We start from the raw sequence: 18896 nt of genomic DNA, 5'->3' as shown, positions 1-18896 counted from the left end.
TTAAAACAAAATTGAATAGCTCCGTGGTAATTGGAATCAATTTTTGACAGAAGGTGTGCGTCATGTGATCTCATTGAAAAGGTAAGGGTTAAAGTCGTTCATGTAGAATATATGTTTCTAACTTCATTATTTTATGCTTTTTCTGCTAATTTGTGCTTTTCCTATCTATCTTGATGTGTAGAATATGAAAACAACATATTTTGCTCTGACATCGAAAATATATATACAGGGTGCATCAAAATATAGCGCTGCAGAAGACAAAATAACACTTCGATTTCAGAAAAATATATAAGTTTGATAGAATTAGGTAGTTTCTCTTGGTGTTACGTAAAAATACGCATATGTGATCCTCGGGTGTCATATGCAAGCAACCTAGTGGTGTGTCAGTGTAGGGAAATGCAGTGAAATATGCGTTATTTTGAAAAAAAGAATAAAGTAGTAACAAACATGGTACAGGATAAGGTACCTTTTTTCAGCCATAGGGACCCGGGTTTACGACCTCTATGAGAGAAGTGCTGGTACTCGAGTTTGAGCTTTATTTCGTGAAAATATGTTAAATGGTTCTTAATATATAGACCAAAACAGATTATAATACACTACAATTAGTAACAATTCAATATGCACATAATGACATATAATATATTGTTAGGCGGTTGCCAGCCAACATTTTTACGTGAAATAAGAAAATTAAAACAAAATTGAATAGCTCCGTGGTAATTGGAATCAATTTTTGACAGAAGGTGTGCGTCATGTGATCTCATTGAAAAGGTAAGGGTTAAAGTCGTTCATGTAGAATATATGTTTCTAACTTCATTATTTTATTTTTATTCTGCTAATTTGTGCATTTCGTACATATCCTGATGTGTAGAATATGAAAACAACATATTTTGTTCTGACATCGAAAATATATATACAGGGTGCATCAAAATATAACGCTGCAGAAGACAAAATAACACTTCGATTTCAGAAAAATATATAAGTTTGATAGAATTAGGTAGTTTCTCTTTGTGTTACGTAAAAATACGCATATGTGATCCTCGGGTGTCATATGCAAGCAACCTAGTGGTGTGTCAGTGTAGGGAAATGCAGTGAAATATGCGTTATTTTAAAAAAAAAGAATAAAGTAGTAACAAACATGGTACAGGATAAGGTACCTTTTTTCAGCCAAAGGGACCCGGGTTTACGACCTCTATGAGAGAAGTGCTGGTACTCGAGTTTGAGCTTTATTTCGTGAAAATATGTTAAATGGTTCTTAAGATATAGACCAAAACAGATTATAATACACGACAATTAGTAACAATTCAATATGCACATAATGACATATAATATATTGTTAGGCGGTTGCCAGCCAACATTTTTACGTGAAATAAGAAAATTAAAACAAAATTGAATAGCTCCGTGGTAATTGGAATCAATTTTTGACAGAAGGTGTGCGTCATGTGATCTCATAGAAAAGGTAAGGGTTATAGTCGTTCATATAGAATATTTGTTTCTAACTTCATTATTTTATGCTTTTTCTGCTAATTTGTGCCTTTCGTACCTATCCTGATGTGTAGAATATGAAAACATTTTTTTTTGTTCTAACATTGAAAATATATATACAGGGTGCATCAAAATAACCCGTTGCAGAAGACAAGATAACACTTCGATTTCAGAAAAATATATAAGTTTGATAGAATTAGGTAGTTTCTCTTTGTGTTACGTAAAAATACGCATATGTGATCCTCGGGTGTCATATGCAAGCAACCTAGTGGTGTGTCAGTGTAGGGAAATGCAGTGAAATATGCGTTATTTTGAAAACAAGAATAAAGTAGTAACAAACATGGTACAGGATAACGTACTTTTTTTCAGCCATAGGGATTTGGGTTTGCGACCGCTATGAGAGAAGTGCTGGTACTCGAGTTTGAGCTTTATTTCGTGAAAATATGTTAAATGGTTCTTAAGATATAGACCAAAACAGATTATAATACACGACAATTAGTAACAATTCAATATGCACATAATGACATATAATATATTGTTAGGCGGTTGCCAGCCAACATTTTTACGTTAAATAAGAAAATTAAAACAAAATTGAATAGCTCCGTGGTAATTGGAATCAATTTTTGACAGAAGGTGTGCGTCATGTGATCTCATTGAAAAGGTAAGGGTTAAAGTCGTTCATGTAGAATATATGTTTCTAACTTCATTATTTTATTTTTATTCTGCTAATTTGTGCTTTTCGTACATATCCTGATGTGTAGAATATGAAAACAACATATTTTGTTCTGACATCGAAAATATATATACAGGGTGCATCAAAATATAGCGCTGCAGAAGACAAAATAACACTTCGATTTCAGAAAAATATATAAGTTTGATAGAATTAGGTAGTTTCTCTTTGTGTTACGTAAAAATACGCATATGTGATCCTCGGGTGTCATATGCAAGCAACCTAGTGGTGTGTCAGTGTAGGGAAATGCAGTGAAATATGCGTTATTTTGAAAAAAAGAATAAAGTAGTAACAAACATGGTAGAGGATAACGTATTTTTTTAAGCCATAGGGACCCTTGTTTGCGACCGCTATGAGAGAAGTGCTGGTACTCGAGTTTGAGCTTTATTTCGTGAAAATATGTTAAATGGTTCTTAAGATATAGACCAAAACAGATTATAATACACGACAATTAGTAACAATTCAATATGCACATAATGACATATAATATATTGTTAGGCGGTTGCCAGCCAACATTTTTACGTGAAATAAGAAAATTAAAACAAAATTGAATAGCTCCGTGGTAATTGGAATCAATTTTTGACAGAAGGTGTGCGTCATGTGATCTAATAGAAAAGGTAAGGGTTATAGTCGTTCATATAGAATATTTGTTTCTAACTTCATTATTTTATGCTTTTTCTGCTAATTTGTGCCTTTCGTACCTATCCTGATGTGTAGAATATGAAAACATTTTTTTGTTCTAACATTGAAAATATATATACAGGGTGCATCAAAATAACCCGTTGCAGAAGACTAGATAACACTTCGATTTCAGAAAAATATATAAGTTTGATAGAATTAGGTAGTTTCTCTTTGTGTTACGTAAAAATACGCATATGTGATCCTCGGGTGTCATATGCAAGCAACCTAGTGGTGTGTCAGTGTAGGGAAATGCAGTGAAATATGCGTTATTTTGAAAAAAAGAATAAAGTAGTAACAAACATGGTACAGGATAACGTACTTTTTTTTCAGCCAAAGGGACCCGCGTTTGCGACCGCTATGAGAGAAGTGCTGGTACTCGAGTTTGAGCTTTATTTCGTGAAAATATGTTAAATGGTTCTTAAGATATAGACCAAAACAGATTATAATACACGACAATTAGTAACAATTCAATATGCACATAATGACATATAATATATTGTTAGGCGGTTGCCAGCCAACATTTTTACGTGAAATAAGAAAATTAAAACAAAATTGAATAGCTCCGTGGTAATTGGAATCAATTTTTGACAGAAGGTGTGCGTCATGTGATCTCATTGAAAAGGTAAGGGTTAAAGTCGTTCATGTAGAATATATGTTTCTAACTTCATTATTTTATTTTTATTCTGCTAATTTGTGCATTTCGTACATATCCTGATGTGTAGAATATGAAAACAACATATTTTGTTCTGACATCGAAAATATATATACAGGGTGCATCAAAATATAGCGCTGCAGAGGACAAAATAACACTTCGATTTCAGAAAAATATATAAGTTTGATAGAATTAGGTAGTTTCTCTTTGTGTTACGTAAAAATACGCATATGTGATCCTCGGGTGTCATATGCAAGCAACCTAGTGGTGTGTCAGTGTAGGGAAATGCAGTGAAATATTCGTTATTTTGAAAAAAAGAATAAAGTAGTAACAAACATGGTACAGGATAACGTACTTTTTTTCAGCCATAGGGATTTGGGTTTGCGACCGCTATGAGAGAAGTGCTGGTACTCGAGTTTGAGCTTTATTTCGTGAAAATATGTTAAATGGTTCTTAAGATATAGACCAAATTAGATTATAATACACGACAATTAGTAACAATTCAATATGCACATAATGACATATAATATATTGTTAGGCGGTTGCCAGCCAACATTTTTACGTGAAATAAGAAAATTAAAACAAAATTGAATAGCTCCGTGGTAATTGGAATCAATTTTTGACAGAAGGTGTGCGTCATGTGATCTCATTGAAAAGGTAAGGGTTAAAGTCGTTCATGTAGAATATATGTTTCTAACTTCATTATTTTATGCTTTTTCTGCTAATTTGTGCTTTTCCTATCTATCTTGATGTGTAGAATATGAAAACAACATATTTTGCTCTGACATCGAAAATATATATACAGGGTGCATCAAAATATAGCGCTGCAGAAGACAAAATAACACTTCGATTTCAGAAAAATATATAAGTTTGATAGAATTAGGTAGTTTCTCTTGGTGTTACGTAAAAATACGCATATGTGATCCTCGGGTGTCATATGCAAGCAACCTAGTGGTGTGTCAGTGTAGGGAAATGCAGTGAAATATGCGTTATTTTGAAAAAAAGAATAAAGTAGTAACAAACATGGTACAGGATAAGGTACCTTTTTTCAGCCATAGGGACCCGGGTTTACGACCTCTATGAGAGAAGTGCTGGTACTCGAGTTTGAGCTTTATTTCGTGAAAATATGTTAAATGGTTCTTAATATATAGACCAAAACAGATTATAATACACTACAATTAGTAACAATTCAATATGCACATAATGACATATAATATATTGTTAGGCGGTTGCCAGCCAACATTTTTACGTGAAATAAGAAAATTAAAACAAAATTGAATAGCTCCGTGGTAATTGGAATCAATTTTTGACAGAAGGTGTGCGTCATGTGATCTCATTGAAAAGGTAAGGGTTAAAGTCGTTCATGTAGAATATATGTTTCTAACTTCATTATTTTATTTTTATTCTGCTAATTTGTGCATTTCGTACATATCCTGATGTGTAGAATATGAAAACAACATATTTTGTTCTGACATCGAAAATATATATACAGGGTGCATCAAAATATAACGCTGCAGAAGACAAAATAACACTTCGATTTCAGAAAAATATATAAGTTTGATAGAATTAGGTAGTTTCTCTTTGTGTTACGTAAAAATACGCATATGTGATCCTCGGGTGTCATATGCAAGCAACCTAGTGGTGTGTCAGTGTAGGGAAATGCAGTGAAATATGCGTTATTTTAAAAAAAAAGAATAAAGTAGTAACAAACATGGTACAGGATAAGGTACCTTTTTTCAGCCAAAGGGACCCGGGTTTACGACCTCTATGAGAGAAGTGCTGGTACTCGAGTTTGAGCTTTATTTCGTGAAAATATGTTAAATGGTTCTTAAGATATAGACCAAAACAGATTATAATACACGACAATTAGTAACAATTCAATATGCACATAATGACATATAATATATTGTTAGGCGGTTGCCAGCCAACATTTTTACGTGAAATAAGAAAATTAAAACAAAATTGAATAGCTCCGTGGTAATTGGAATCAATTTTTGACAGAAGGTGTGCGTCATGTGATCTCATAGAAAAGGTAAGGGTTATAGTCGTTCATATAGAATATTTGTTTCTAACTTCATTATTTTATGCTTTTTCTGCTAATTTGTGCCTTTCGTACCTATCCTGATGTGTAGAATATGAAAACATTTTTTTTTGTTCTAACATTGAAAATATATATACAGGGTGCATCAAAATAACCCGTTGCAGAAGACAAGATAACACTTCGATTTCAGAAAAATATATAAGTTTGATAGAATTAGGTAGTTTCTCTTTGTGTTACGTAAAAATACGCATATGTGATCCTCGGGTGTCATATGCAAGCAACCTAGTGGTGTGTCAGTGTAGGGAAATGCAGTGAAATATGCGTTATTTTGAAAACAAGAATAAAGTAGTAACAAACATGGTACAGGATAACGTACTTTTTTTCAGCCATAGGGATTTGGGTTTGCGACCGCTATGAGAGAAGTGCTGGTACTCGAGTTTGAGCTTTATTTCGTGAAAATATGTTAAATGGTTCTTAAGATATAGACCAAAACAGATTATAATACACGACAATTAGTAACAATTCAATATGCACATAATGACATATAATATATTGTTAGGCGGTTGCCAGCCAACATTTTTACGTGAAATAAGAAAATTAAAACAAAATTGAATAGCTCCGTGGTAATTGGAATCAATTTTTGACAGAAGGTGTGCGTCATGTGATCTCATTGAAAAGGTAAGGGTTAAAGTCGTTCATGTAGAATATATGTTTCTAACTTCATTATTTTATTTTTATTCTGCTAATTTGTGCTTTTCGTACATATCCTGATGTGTAGAATATGAAAACAACATATTTTGTTCTGACATCGAAAATATATATACAGGGTGCATCAAAATATAGCGCTGCAGAAGACAAAATAACACTTCGATTTCAGAAAAATATATAAGTTTGATAGAATTAGGTAGTTTCTCTTTGTGTTACGTAAAAATACGCATATGTGATCCTCGGGTGTCATATGCAAGCAACCTAGTGGTGTGTCAGTGTAGGGAAATGCAGTGAAATATGCGTTATTTTGAAAAAAAGAATAAAGTAGTAACAAACATGGTAGAGGATAACGTATTTTTTTAAGCCATAGGGACCCTTGTTTGCGACCGCTATGAGAGAAGTGCTGGTACTCGAGTTTGAGCTTTATTTCGTGAAAATATGTTAAATGGTTCTTAAGATATAGACCAAAACAGATTATAATACACGACAATTAGTAACAATTCAATATGCACATAATGACATATAATATATTGTTAGGCGGTTGCCAGCCAACATTTTTACGTGAAATAAGAAAATTAAAACAAAATTGAATAGCTCCGTGGTAATTGGAATCAATTTTTGACAGAAGGTGTGCGTCATGTGATCTAATAGAAAAGGTAAGGGTTATAGTCGTTCATATAGAATATTTGTTTCTAACTTCATTATTTTATGCTTTTTCTGCTAATTTGTGCCTTTCGTACCTATCCTGATGTGTAGAATATGAAAACATTTTTTTGTTCTAACATTGAAAATATATATACAGGGTGCATCAAAATAACCCGTTGCAGAAGACTAGATAACACTTCGATTTCAGAAAAATATATAAGTTTGATAGAATTAGGTAGTTTCTCTTTGTGTTACGTAAAAATACGCATATGTGATCCTCGGGTGTCATATGCAAGCAACCTAGTGGTGTGTCAGTGTAGGGAAATGCAGTGAAATATGCGTTATTTTGAAAAAAAGAATAAAGTAGTAACAAACATGGTACAGGATAACGTACTTTTTTTTCAGCCAAAGGGACCCGCGTTTGCGACCGCTATGAGAGAAGTGCTGGTACTCGAGTTTGAGCTTTATTTCGTGAAAATATGTTAAATGGTTCTTAAGATATAGACCAAAACAGATTATAATACACGACAATTAGTAACAATTCAATATGCACATAATGACATATAATATATTGTTAGGCGGTTGCCAGCCAACATTTTTACGTGAAATAAGAAAATTAAAACAAAATTGAATAGCTCCGTGGTAATTGGAATCAATTTTTGACAGAAGGTGTGCGTCATGTGATCTCATTGAAAAGGTAAGGGTTAAAGTCGTTCATGTAGAATATATGTTTCTAACTTCATTATTTTATTTTTATTCTGCTAATTTGTGCATTTCGTACATATCCTGATGTGTAGAATATGAAAACAACATATTTTGTTCTGACATCGAAAATATATATACAGGGTGCATCAAAATATAGCGCTGCAGAGGACAAAATAACACTTCGATTTCAGAAAAATATATAAGTTTGATAGAATTAGGTAGTTTCTCTTTGTGTTACGTAAAAATACGCATATGTGATCCTCGGGTGTCATATGCAAGATACCTAGTGGTGTGTCAGTGTAGGGAAATGCAGTGAAATATTCGTTATTTTGAAAAAAAGAATAAAGTAGTAACAAACATGGTACAGGATAACGTACTTTTTTTCAGCCATAGGGATTTGGGTTTGCGACCGCTATGAGAGAAGTGCTGGTACTCGAGTTTGAGCTTTATTTCGTGAAAATATGTTAAATGGTTCTTAAGATATAGACCAAATTAGATTATAATACACGACAATTAGTAACAATTCAATATGCACATAATGACATATAATATATTGTTAGGCGGTTGCCAGCCAACATTTTTACGTGAAATAAGAAAATTAAAACAAAATTGAATAGCTCCGTGGTAATTGGAATCAATTTTTGACAGAAGGTGTGCGTCATGTGATCTCATTGAAAAGGTAAGGGTTAAAGTCGTTCATGTAGAATATATGTTTCTAACTTCATTATTTTATGCTTTTTCTGCTAATTTGTGCTTTTCCTATCTATCTTGATGTGTAGAATATGAAAACAACATATTTTGCTCTGACATCGAAAATATATATACAGGGTGCATCAAAATATAGCGCTGCAGAAGACAAAATAACACTTCGATTTCAGAAAAATATATAAGTTTGATAGAATTAGGTAGTTTCTCTTGGTGTTACGTAAAAATACGCATATGTGATCCTCGGGTGTCATATGCAAGCAACCTAGTGGTGTGTCAGTGTAGGGAAATGCAGTGAAATATGCGTTATTTTGAAAAAAAGAATAAAGTAGTAACAAACATGGTACAGGATAAGGTACCTTTTTTCAGCCATAGGGACCCGGGTTTACGACCTCTATGAGAGAAGTGCTGGTACTCGAGTTTGAGCTTTATTTCGTGAAAATATGTTAAATGGTTCTTAATATATAGACCAAAACAGATTATAATACACTACAATTAGTAACAATTCAATATGCACATAATGACATATAATATATTGTTAGGCGGTTGCCAGCCAACATTTTTACGTGAAATAAGAAAATTAAAACAAAATTGAATAGCTCCGTGGTAATTGGAATCAATTTTTGACAGAAGGTGTGCGTCATGTGATCTCATTGAAAAGGTAAGGGTTAAAGTCGTTCATGTAGAATATATGTTTCTAACTTCATTATTTTATTTTTATTCTGCTAATTTGTGCATTTCGTACATATCCTGATGTGTAGAATATGAAAACAACATATTTTGTTCTGACATCGAAAATATATATACAGGGTGCATCAAAATATAACGCTGCAGAAGACAAAATAACACTTCGATTTCAGAAAAATATATAAGTTTGATAGAATTAGGTAGTTTCTCTTTGTGTTACGTAAAAATACGCATATGTGATCCTCGGGTGTCATATGCAAGCAACCTAGTGGTGTGTCAGTGTAGGGAAATGCAGTGAAATATGCGTTATTTTAAAAAAAAAGAATAAAGTAGTAACAAACATGGTACAGGATAACGTACCTTTTTTCAGCCAAAGGGACCCGGGTTTACGACCTCTATGAGAGAAGTGCTGGTACTCGAGTTTGAGCTTTATTTCGTGAAAATATGTTAAATGGTTCTTAAGATATAGACCAAAACAGATTATAATACACGACAATTAGTAACAATTCAATATGCACATAATGACATATAATATATTGTTAGGCGGTTGCCAGCCAACATTTTTACGTGAAATAAGAAAATTAAAACAAAATTGAATAGCTCCGTGGTAATTGGAATCAATTTTTGACAGAAGGTGTGCGTCATGTGATCTCATAGAAAAGGTAAGGGTTATAGTCGTTCATATAGAATATTTGTTTCTAACTTCATTATTTTATGCTTTTTCTGCTAATTTGTGCCTTTCGTACCTATCCTGATGTGTAGAATATGAAAACATTTTTTTTTGTTCTAACATTGAAAATATATATACAGGGTGCATCAAAATAACCCGTTGCAGAAGACAAGATAACACTTCGATTTCAGAAAAATATATAAGTTTGATAGAATTAGGTAGTTTCTCTTTGTGTTACGTAAAAATACGCATATGTGATCCTCGGGTGTCATATGCAAGCAACCTAGTGGTGTGTCAGTGTAGGGAAATGCAGTGAAATATGCGTTATTTTGAAAACAAGAATAAAGTAGTAACAAACATGGTACAGGATAACGTACTTTTTTTCAGCCATAGGGATTTGGGTTTGCGACCGCTATGAGAGAAGTGCTGGTACTCGAGTTTGAGCTTTATTTCGTGAAAATATGTTAAATGGTTCTTAAGATATAGACCAAAACAGATTATAATACACGACAATTAGTAACAATTCAATATGCACATAATGACATATAATATATTGTTAGGCGGTTGCCAGCCAACATTTTTACGTGAAATAAGAAAATTAAAACAAAATTGAATAGCTCCGTGGTAATTGGAATCAATTTTTGACAGAAGGTGTGCGTCATGTGATCTCATTGAAAAGGTAAGGGTTAAAGTCGTTCATGTAGAATATATGTTTCTAACTTCATTATTTTATTTTTATTCTGCTAATTTGTGCTTTTCGTACATATCCTGATGTGTAGAATATGAAAACAACATATTTTGTTCTGACATCGAAAATATATATACAGGGTGCATCAAAATATAGCGCTGCAGAAGACAAAATAACACTTCGATTTCAGAAAAATATATAAGTTTGATAGAATTAGGTAGTTTCTCTTTGTGTTACGTAAAAATACGCATATGTGATCCTCGGGTGTCATATGCAAGCAACCTAGTGGTGTGTCAGTGTAGGGAAATGCAGTGAAATATGCGTTATTTTGAAAAAAAGAATAAAGTAGTAACAAACATGGTAGAGGATAACGTATTTTTTTAAGCCATAGGGACCCTTGTTTGCGACCGCTATGAGAGAAGTGCTGGTACTCGAGTTTGAGCTTTATTTCGTGAAAATATGTTAAATGGTTCTTAAGATATAGACCAAAACAGATTATAATACACGACAATTAGTAACAATTCAATATGCACATAATGACATATAATATATTGTTAGGCGGTTGCCAGCCAACATTTTTACGTGAAATAAGAAAATTAAAACAAAATTGAATAGCTCCGTGGTAATTGGAATCAATTTTTGACAGAAGGTGTGCGTCATGTGATCTAATAGAAAAGGTAAGGGTTATAGTCGTTCATATAGAATATTTGTTTCTAACTTCATTATTTTATGCTTTTTCTGCTAATTTGTGCCTTTCGTACCTATCCTGATGTGTAGAATATGAAAACATTTTTTTGTTCTAACATTGAAAATATATATACAGGGTGCATCAAAATAACCCGTTGCAGAAGACTAGATAACACTTCGATTTCAGAAAAATATATAAGTTTGATAGAATTAGGTAGTTTCTCTTTGTGTTACGTAAAAATACGCATATGTGATCCTCGGGTGTCATATGCAAGCAACCTAGTGGTGTGTCAGTGTAGGGAAATGCAGTGAAATATGCGTTATTTTGAAAAAAAGAATAAAGTAGTAACAAACATGGTACAGGATAACGTACTTTTTTTTCAGCCAAAGGGACCCGCGTTTGCGACCGCTATGAGAGAAGTGCTGGTACTCGAGTTTGAGCTTTATTTCGTGAAAATATGTTAAATGGTTCTTAAGATATAGACCAAAACAGATTATAATACACGACAATTAGTAACAATTCAATATGCACATAATGACATATAATATATTGTTAGGCGGTTGCCAGCCAACATTTTTACGTGAAATAAGAAAATTAAAACAAAATTGAATAGCTCCGTGGTAATTGGAATCAATTTTTGACAGAAGGTGTGCGTCATGTGATCTCATTGAAAAGGTAAGGGTTAAAGTCGTTCATGTAGAATATATGTTTCTAACTTCATTATTTTATTTTTATTCTGCTAATTTGTGCATTTCGTACATATCCTGATGTGTAGAATATGAAAACAACATATTTTGTTCTGACATCGAAAATATATATACAGGGTGCATCAAAATATAGCGCTGCAGAGGACAAAATAACACTTCGATTTCAGAAAAATATATAAGTTTGATAGAATTAGGTAGTTTCTCTTTGTGTTACGTAAAAATACGCATATGTGATCCTCGGGTGTCATATGCAAGATACCTAGTGGTGTGTCAGTGTAGGGAAATGCAGTGAAATATTCGTTATTTTGAAAAAAAGAATAAAGTAGTAACAAACATGGTACAGGATAACGTACTTTTTTTCAGCCATAGGGATTTGGGTTTGCGACCGCTATGAGAGAAGTGCTGGTACTCGAGTTTGAGCTTTATTTCGTGAAAATATGTTAAATGGTTCTTAAGATATAGACCAAATTAGATTATAATACACGACAATTAGTAACAATTCAATATGCACATAATGACATATAATATATTGTTAGGCGGTTGCCAGCCAACATTTTTACGTGAAATAAGAAAATTAAAACAAAATTGAATAGCTCCGTGGTAATTGGAATCAATTTTTGACAGAAGGTGTGCGTCATGTGATCTCATTGAAAAGGTAAGGGTTAAAGTCGTTCATGTAGAATATATGTTTCTAACTTCATTATTTTATGCTTTTTCTGCTAATTTGTGCTTTTCCTATCTATCTTGATGTGTAGAATATGAAAACAACATATTTTGCTCTGACATCGAAAATATATATACAGGGTGCATCAAAATATAGCGCTGCAGAAGACAAAATAACACTTCGATTTCAGAAAAATATATAAGTTTGATAGAATTAGGTAGTTTCTCTTGGTGTTACGTAAAAATACGCATATGTGATCCTCGGGTGTCATATGCAAGCAACCTAGTGGTGTGTCAGTGTAGGGAAATGCAGTGAAATATGCGTTATTTTGAAAAAAAGAATAAAGTAGTAACAAACATGGTACAGGATAAGGTACCTTTTTTCAGCCATAGGGACCCGGGTTTACGACCTCTATGAGAGAAGTGCTGGTACTCGAGTTTGAGCTTTATTTCGTGAAAATATGTTAAATGGTTCTTAATATATAGACCAAAACAGATTATAATACACTACAATTAGTAACAATTCAATATGCACATAATGACATATAATATATTGTTAGGCGGTTGCCAGCCAACATTTTTACGTGAAATAAGAAAATTAAAACAAAATTGAATAGCTCCGTGGTAATTGGAATCAATTTTTGACAGAAGGTGTGCGTCATGTGATCTCATTGAAAAGGTAAGGGTTAAAGTCGTTCATGTAGAATATATGTTTCTAACTTCATTATTTTATTTTTATTCTGCTAATTTGTGCATTTCGTACATATCCTGATGTGTAGAATATGAAAACAACATATTTTGTTCTGACATCGAAAATATATATACAGGGTGCATCAAAATATAACGCTGCAGAAGACAAAATAACACTTCGATTTCAGAAAAATATATAAGTTTGATAGAATTAGGTAGTTTCTCTTTGTGTTACGTAAAAATACGCATATGTGATCCTCGGGTGTCATATGCAAGCAACCTAGTGGTGTGTCAGTGTAGGGAAATGCAGTGAAATATGCGTTATTTTAAAAAAAAAGAATAAAGTAGTAACAAACATGGTACAGGATAACGTACCTTTTTTCAGCCAAAGGGACCCGGGTTTACGACCTCTATGAGAGAAGTGCTGGTACTCGAGTTTGAGCTTTATTTCGTGAAAATATGTTAAATGGTTCTTAAGATATAGACCAAAACAGATTATAATACACGACAATTAGTAACAATTCAATATGCACATAATGACATATAATATATTGTTAGGCGGTTGCCAGCCAACATTTTTACGTGAAATAAGAAAATTAAAACAAAATTGAATAGCTCCGTGGTAATTGGAATCAATTTTTGACAGAAGGTGTGCGTCATGTGATCTCATAGAAAAGGTAAGGGTTATAGTCGTTCATATAGAATATTTGTTTCTAACTTCATTATTTTATGCTTTTTCTGCTAATTTGTGCCTTTCGTACCTATCCTGATGTGTAGAATATGAAAACATTTTTTTTTGTTCTAACATTGAAAATATATATACAGGGTGCATCAAAATAACCCGTTGCAGAAGACAAGATAACACTTCGATTTCAGAAAAATATATAAGTTTGATAGAATTAGGTAGTTTCTCTTTGTGTTACGTAAAAATACGCATATGTGATCCTCGGGTGTCATATGCAAGCAACCTAGTGGTGTGTCAGTGTAGGGAAATGCAGTGAAATATGCGTTATTTTGAAAACAAGAATAAAGTAGTAACAAACATGGTACAGGATAACGTACTTTTTTTCAGCCATAGGGATTTGGGTTTGCGACCGCTATGAGAGAAGTGCTGGTACTCGAGTTTGAGCTTTATTTCGTGAAAATATGTTAAATGGTTCTTAAGATATAGACCAAAACAGATTATAATACACGACAATTAGTAACAATTCAATATGCACATAATGACATATAATATATTGTTAGGCGGTTGCCAGCCAACATTTTTACGTGAAATAAGAAAATTAAAACAAAATTGAATAGCTCCGTGGTAATTGGAATCAATTTTTGACAGAAGGTGTGCGTCATGTGATCTCATTGAAAAGGTAAGGGTTAAAGTCGTTCATGTAGAATATATATTTCTAACTTCAATATTTTATTTTTATTCTGCTAATTTGTGCTTTTCGTACATATCCTGATGTGTAGAATATGAAAACAACATATTTTGTTCTGACATCGAAAATATATATACAGGGTGCATCAAAATATAGCGCTTCAGAAGACAAAATAACACTTCGATTTCAGAAAAATATATAAGTTTGATAGAATTAGGTAGTTTCTCTTTGTGTTACGTAAAAATACGCATATGTGATCCTCGGGTGTCATATGCAAGCAACCTAGTGGTGTGTCAGTGTAGGGAAATGCAGTGAAATATGCGTTATTTTGAAAAAAAGAATAAAGTAGTAACAAACATGGTAGAGGATAACGTATTTTTTTTAAGCCATAGGGACCCGGGTTTGCGACCGCTATGAGAGAAGTGCTGGTACTCGAGTTTGAGCTTTATTTCGTGAAAATATGTTAAATGGTTCTTAAGATATAGACCAAAACAGATTATAATACACGACAATTAGTAACAATTCAATATGCACATAATGACATATAATATATTGTTAGGCGGTTGCCAGCCAACATTTTTACGTGAAATAAGAAAATTAAAACAAAATTGAATAGCTCCGTGGTAATTGGAATCAATTTTTGACAGAAGGTGTGCGTCATGTGATCTCATAGAAAAGGTAAGGGTTATAGTCGTTCATATAGAATATTTGTTTCTAACTTCATTATTTTATGCTTTTTCTGCTAATTTGTGCCTTTCGTACCTATCCTGATGTGTAGAATATGAAAACATTTTTTTTGTTCTAACATTGAAAATATATATACAGGGTGCATCAAAATAACCCGTTGCAGAAGACAAGATAACACTTCGATTTCAGAAAAATTTATAAGTTTGATAGAATTAGGTAGTTTCTCTTTGTGTTACGTAAAAATACGCATATGTGATCCTCGGGTGTCATATGCAAGCAACCTAGTGGTGTGTCAGTGTAGGGAAATGCAGTGAAATATGCGTTATTTTGAAAACAAGAATAAAGTAGTAACAAACATGGTACAGGATAACGTACTTTTTTTCAGCCATAGGGATTTGGGTTTGCGGCCGCTATGAGAGAAGTGCAGGTACTCGAGTTTGAGCTTTATTTCGTGAAAATATGTTAAATGGTTCTTAAGATATAGACCAAAACAGATTATAATACACGACAATTAGTAACAATTCAATATGCACATAATGACATATAATATATTGTTAGGCGGTTGCCAGCCAACATTTTTACGTGAAATAAGAAAATTAAAACAAAATTGAATAGCTCCGTGGTAATTGGAATCAATTTTTGACAGAAGGAGTGCGTCATGTGATCTCATTGAAAAGGTAAGGGTTAAAGTCGTTCATGTAGAATATATGTTTCTAACTTCATTATTTTATTTTTATTCTGCTAATTTGTGCATTTCGTACATATCCTGATGTGTAGAATATGAAAACAACATATTTTGTTCTGACATCGAAAATATATATACAGGGTGCATCAAAATATAGCGCTGCAGAAGACAAAATAACACTTCGATTTCAGAAAAATATATAAGTTTGATAGAATTAGGTAGTTTCTCTTTGTGTTACGTAAAAATACGCATATGTGATCCTCGGGTGTCATATGCAAGCAACCTAGTGGTGTGTCAGTGTAGGGAAATGCAGTGAAATATGCGTTATTTTGAAAAAAAGAATAAAGTAGTAACAAACATGGTAGAGGATAACGTATTTTTTTAAGCCATAGGGACCCTTGTTTGCGACCGCTATGAGAGAAGTGCTGGTACTCGAGTTTGAGCTTTATTTCGTGAAAATATGTTAAATGGTTCTTAAGATATAGACCAAAACAGATTATAATACACGACAATTAGTAACAATTCAATATGCACATAATGACATATAATATATTGTTAGGCGGTTGCCAGCCAACATTTTTACGTGAAATAAGAAAATTAAAACAAAATTGAATAGCTCCGTGGTAATTGGAATCAATTTTTGACAGAAGGTGTGCGTCATGTGATCTAATAGAAAAGGTAAGGGTTATAGTCGTTCATATAGAATATTTGTTTCTAACTTCATTATTTTATGCTTTTTCTGCTAATTTGTGCCTTTCGTACCTATCCTGATGTGTAGAATATGAAAACATTTTTTTGTTCTAACATTGAAAATATATATACAGGGTGCATCAAAATAACCCGTTGCAGAAGACTAGATAACACTTCGATTTCAGAAAAATATATAAGTTTGATAGAATTAGGTAGTTTCTCTTTGTGTTACGTAAAAATACGCATATGTGATCCTCGGGTGTCATATGCAAGCAACCTAGTGGTGTGTCAGTGTAGGGAAATGCAGTGAAATATGCGTTATTTTGAAAAAAAGAATAAAGTAGTAACAAACATGGTACAGGATAACGTACTTTTTTTTCAGCCAAAGGGACCCGCGTTTGCGACCGCTATGAGAGAAGTGCTGGTACTCGAGTTTGAGCTTTATTTCGTGAAAATATGTTAAATGGTTCTTAAGATATAGACCAAAACAGATTATAATACACGACAATTAGTAACAATTCAATATGCACATAATGACATATAATATATTGTTAGGCGGTTGCCAGCCAACATTTTTACGTGAAATAAGAAAATTAAAACAAAATTGAATAGCTCCGTGGTAATTGGAATCAATTTTTGACAGAAGGTGTGCGTCATGTGATCTCATTGAAAAGGTAAGGGTTAAAGTCGTTCATGTAGAATATATGTTTCTAACTTCATTATTTTATTTTTATTCTGCTAATTTGTGCATTTCGTACATATCCTGATGTGTAGAATATGAAAACAACATATTTTGTTCTGACATCGAAAATATATATACAGGGTGCATCAAAATATAGCGCTGCAGAGGACAAAATAACACTTCGATTTCAGAAAAATATATAAGTTTGATAGAATTAGGTAGTTTCTCTTTGTGTTACGTAAAAATACGCATATGTGATCCTCGGGTGTCATATGCAAGCAACCTAGTGGTGTGTCAGTGTAGGGAAATGCAGTGAAATATTCGTTATTTTGAAAAAAAGAATAAAGTAGTAACAAACATGGTACAGGATAACGTACTTTTTTTCAGCCATAGGGATTTGGGTTTGCGACCGCTATGAGAGAAGTGCTGGTACTCGAGTTTGAGCTTTATTTCGTGAAAATATGTTAAATGGTTCTTAAGATATAGACCAAAACAGATTATAATACACGACAATTAGTAACAATTCAATATGCACATAATGACATATAATATATTGTTAGGCGGTTGCCAGCCAACATTTTTACGTGAAATAAGAAAATTAAAACAAAATTGAATAGCTCCATGGTAATTGGAATCAATTTTTGACAGAAGGTGTGCGTCATGTGATCTCATAGAAAAGGTAAGGGTTATAGTCGTTCATATAGAATATTTGTTTCTAACTTCATTATTTTATGCTTTTTCTGCTAATTTGTGCCTTTCGTACCTATCCTGATGTGTAGAATATGAAAACATTTTTTTTGTTCTAACATTGAAAATATATATGCAGGGTGCATCAAAATAACCCGTTGCAGAAGACAAAATAACACTTCGATTTCAGAAAAATATATAAGTTTGATAGAATTAGGTAGTTTCTCTTTGTGTTACGTAAAAATACGCATATGTGATCCTCGGGTGTCATATGCAAGCAACCTAGTGGTGTGTCAGTGTAGGGAAATGCAGTGAAATATGCGTTATTTTGAAAACAAGAATAAAGTAGTAACAAACATGGTACAGGACAACGTACTTTTTTTCAGCCATAGGGATTTGGGTTTGCGACCGCTATGAGAGAAGTGCTGGTACTCGAGTTTGAGCTTTATTTCGTGAAAATATGTTAAATGGTTCTTAAGATATAGACCAAAACAGATTATAATACACGACAATTAGTAACAATTCAATATGCACATAATGACATATAATATATTGTTAGGCGGTTGCCAGCCAACATTTTTACGTGAAATAAGAAAATTAAAACAAAATTGAATAGCTCCGTGGTAATTGGAATCAATTTTTGACAGAAGGTGTGCGTCATGTGATCTCATTGAAAAGGTAAGGGTTAAAGTCGTTCATGTAGAATATATGTTTCTAACTTCATTATTTTATTTTTATTCTGCTAATTTGTGCATTTCGTACATATCCTGATGTGTAGAATATGAAAACAACATATTTTGTTCTGACATCGAAAATATATATACAGGGTGCATCAAAATATAGCGCTGCAGAGGACAAAATAACACTTCGATTTCAGAAAAATATATAAGTTTGATAGAATTAGGTAGTTTCTCTTTGTGTTACGTAAAAATACGCATATGTGATCCTCG

This window comes from Thermobia domestica, chromosome 16 (assembly GCF_964235325.1).
Source record: "Thermobia domestica chromosome 16, izTheDome1.hap1.1, whole genome shotgun sequence".
NCBI lineage: Eukaryota > Metazoa > Arthropoda > Insecta > Zygentoma > Lepismatidae > Thermobia > Thermobia domestica.
The sequence above is the reverse complement of the archived record's forward strand: the minus strand, read 5'-3'. Positions refer to the sequence as shown.